Here is a 4,058-nt window from a genome sequence, read left to right as displayed (position 1 = left end):
AATGATAAGCGCTCTTAAGGAGATTATATTCTAGTGACCAGACAATATATAAAAAAGAAAATAGAGCAAAAGACTGAGCAGATGCCATAATTGTTGTTAAAATGCAAGGCAGTATTTTCTCTTAACCTTGCTACTACTAATGAACAGAGGTAAATCAGTTAAACTCTTTTTGTGATCTTCCCCATTTGTCAATGTCATTGCTCTCCTACCTAATTCATGGTGTTTTGAGATAAAATTCGGTCACACACAAAGTAGTGCCTTACAAAAATAAAAAAAAAAAACACATTTGTGTTAGTGGATGCATTACTGACTATTCTAGCAGAGAAGTGATTTAAGTGTTGTTTTATGTCTCAGATGGTGAACATGAGTTGAAATTATTCTTTTTAAATAACCTTATGAATACATGTGGGAAGGATAACAGAGGACAGGTAGGTAGTCTCAGTGTTCTCTGTTCATAGACTAGAAGTCTAATTGCCAATGGCTGTTTTGATTTTTTTTTTTCGTTTTTACAAAGGAAACTGGAAAAGATGAAAAGATCGTCATAATTACTGGGAAAACAATGTGTCTACAATCTAAAACCACACGTACCTAGGTAGGGCTTTTTGGCTTGGTGAAAGTCGCACCATACCACAACTCATGGTCGTTAGGGACCCTATGGGCAAATGTGCATGGTGGTCAAAAAGCCTCTTGAGAGAAAAGGGTTGATAGTTTCCCACTTTCTTTTTTCAGTTTTACAGTCACTGATATATTTCTAGTCATTGGCAAGGAAGGGCTTTACTGACACTGACGAGCAGAAAAGGGTACAAAAGTTCCACTATGTGAAAGGCTGTCAGTGGACTTTGTTGGGGACCAGAACTCAATATGTTGCTTTGATTGTCACGGGAAAAGGCATTATGGAAAGCATGACATTTGGCTAAATCCTGAAATATTTCCTGAAAGCTATAGGTAATGAACATATGTTTGATCACTTAATAAGAACAACATGGCGGGTCCCAGCAGCTCTGGCGGCGCGAGGAGCGGCAGCGGCCAGGCAGCCCAGCTTCGCGAAGGTTCTCGGAGCACCGACGCCAGCAGGCACTCGCCTAGCGCCCGCCCAGCCACCAGGATGCTCAAGAGCAAGGTCAGCTCTGCCGAGGGCGCAGTGAAAGAGAGCCCAAGAGGAGATCCGCGAGGTTGCCAGCTAAACAGGCTCCCGCAAAAGTGGAAAAGCAGCCAAAAAAGGCGGCAGGAAAGCATAAGTCTTCAGACAAAAACGTGCAAACAAAAGGGAAAAGGGGAGCAAAAGGAAAACAGGCCGAAGTGGTCTACCAACAGACTTAAGACCTACTTGAAGAAAACGGAGAAACTAAAAAGGAGGAGAGCCCAGCCTCTGATGAAGCAGGAGAGAAAGAAGCCAAGTCTGATTAATACCACACACCGGGTCCTATCAGTGGTCCCTGTCTCCCTTGTATAATCCAGAGGAATATTTTTATAAACTATTTTGTAAATCCAAGTTTTATAGTAGCTCTAGAAACATTTTTAAAATGGAGGGTATCCCACCTCATCCCATTTGTTAAGTGTAAATGTTTTTTTTTAAGAGGTGAAATCATTTGCTAGTTGTTTATTTGTTGGTACAAACAGAAAATAGTGGGATATTGAATATGGGAGGCGTTGATTGTCTTCAGTGTCAGTTTAAGATTCCATAGATGGGGGGGGTAGCTTTTATATCCTATAAAACAAAGCATACTAAATGGTAGTTTGGAGTCAGTTGTGCATTTAATGTCTTAAACACTTTAAATTACTTCTCTTCCCATGTTATTTTTGGTAGGATTGTTTCCTAAAGCAAACCACTCACCCCTTGATCTTGGTTCTCCTTGTCAGAATTTCGTGCACTCTGTAACATCTTTGGTCATGGTAGTCCAGTTCTTCTAGTAACTTTGTTAATGTGTTGTGAACGATTGACGATTTGAGTATGTAGTGTATATGATATTAAATTGTGAATTAGTGGGACTTATGATGTAACAGCATATCAATATTTGAAGATATTGGTACTTGATATCCTGTTAAGGAAAATTTGCCTCCAAATTTTAAGCTGGAAAGTCACTGGAATAACTTCAGAAAAGAATCACAACTACATGATTTTTTAGATTTTTGGTATGTATGTTAAGAATTGTGTACAAATTGAAATGTCTGTGTACTGATCCTCAAAGCAACCAATAAAATCTCATTATGAAAGAAAAAAAATACAGCAGACTGTACTATGCATTGTGGGTGATATGTAAGTCCAGCTGTCCCTCAGCATCTGCAGGGGATTGGTTCCAGGACTCACAATGGAGAGCAAACTCCGTGGATGCTCAAGTCCTTATATAAAATGGTGTAGTACAGTTGGCCCTCAGCATCCCTGGGTTCCACACTTTCCACTAGGGAGGGTAAATTGTATATATCCATACAAAAACCATCCTCTAAGAGCTCACATGCTAGAAAATAAAGGTAACTTACATATATTAACAATTACATTATGAAGTAGACACTGATAAGCACTAAACTTATAGACAATTTTTTTTTTTTTGCGGTATGCGGGCCTCTCACTGTTGTGGCCTCTCCCGTTGCAGAGCACAGGCTCCGGATGCGCAGGCTCAGCGGCCATGGTTCACGGGCCCAGCTGCTCCGTGGCACGTGGGATCCTCCCAGACTGGGGCACGAACCCGTGTCCCCTGCATTGGCAGACAGACTCTCAACCACTGTGCCACCAGGGAAGCTCATAGATGAATTTTTATATAAAAGCAAAAGGGAGGTTTTACTTCTATTACTTGAAATTGAGAAAGATTCTACAGATGAGGTGGCAATGGAAATGAACTTTAAACTTTAAAATGTAAAAGATGGATAGATTCTCTTGATACAGAGACACAGGACAAGGCATTCATGATTGAGGACAGTAGATAGCTAATAAGAGAAAATAGAAAAACATAGAATGGGTCTGGGTAACAATGTTCAGTATTTTAGAAAAGGACAGAGGTGGGAGAAACAAAAGGATTTAAGGAGGGCATGTGCCAGATCATCATAGGCCTTGAATATTTAGATAAAAATAAGACATTCATTCCTTTTGTAATCAAGGCTTGTGAAATATATAAAATAGTATAATCCAGCATCATGTAAAACTTGCAATGGATTGAAGAGAATTTATAAACAGTGTGATCCATTGGAAGCATTTGTGCCACTGTCCAGATAACAGATAATAAGGTTAGAAAGCAGGATAGGGGAAGTGGAAATGGTGACAACCCATAAAGATCAAACAAATTACAGAGAAGGAACTTGGCAACTGTATGGTTTATATTGTACAGGGCCTTTTGCTATATACTTTGCATACTAACTCTGTCTTCGATTAACTAGCTTTTCCCATACTTCCATTCCCTTTTTTTATTCTTTGATACTGTTGTCTTACATATATATACATATGTATATGTGTGTGTGTATATATATATATATATATATACATACATATATACTTATATATATATATATCTTTTTAGCTTTTGGAAAATTATATTAAAAAATAGAAAGATATACAATACATTAGAACTGATCTTTTATTTCTTATCTTCCTAAAGCATAACATAAAACTAAAGTTTGCATTGCACTCCCCTCCTAGTAGTAATTATCATGAGTTTGATGTAAGTAATTCATGTATCTATATCTGTAATATTTGATATCTCTAATGTACATTTAAATAAGCATGCATAGAATTGTCTATATCTTTTTTCACTCAACATTCAACAACAAACTAAATTATGAAAATGATGCCTATGATCCAGCAGTTGGGCTTCCTGGTATTTAAACAAAGGAAGTGAAAATCTGCACACATGTTTATAGTAGCTTTATTCATAATTGTCAAAACTTGGGAGCAACCTTCAGTAGGTAAAAGGATAAACTGTGGTACATCTAGATCATGGAATATTATTCAACGCTAAAACAAAATGAGCTATCAAGCCATTAAAAGTTACAGAGAAAACTTAAATGCATATTACTAAGTGAAAGAAGCCAATTTGTAAAGGCTACATATTGAAGGATTACAACTATAT

General features: G+C 37.7%; 1 pseudogene; it reads left to right on the top strand.

Moving 5' to 3' along the window:
* The first annotated feature begins 1,105 nt into the window (after positions 1-1,105).
* LOC116752219 lies at positions 1,106-1,407 on the top strand (annotated as a pseudogene).
* The last annotated feature ends 2,651 nt before the right edge of the window (positions 1,408-4,058 follow it).

This window comes from Phocoena sinus, chromosome 3, assembly GCF_008692025.1.
Source record: "Phocoena sinus isolate mPhoSin1 chromosome 3, mPhoSin1.pri, whole genome shotgun sequence".
Classification (NCBI taxonomy): Eukaryota; Metazoa; Chordata; class Mammalia; order Artiodactyla; family Phocoenidae; genus Phocoena; species Phocoena sinus.
The sequence above is the reverse complement of the archived record's forward strand: the minus strand, read 5'-3'. Positions and strand labels throughout refer to the sequence as shown.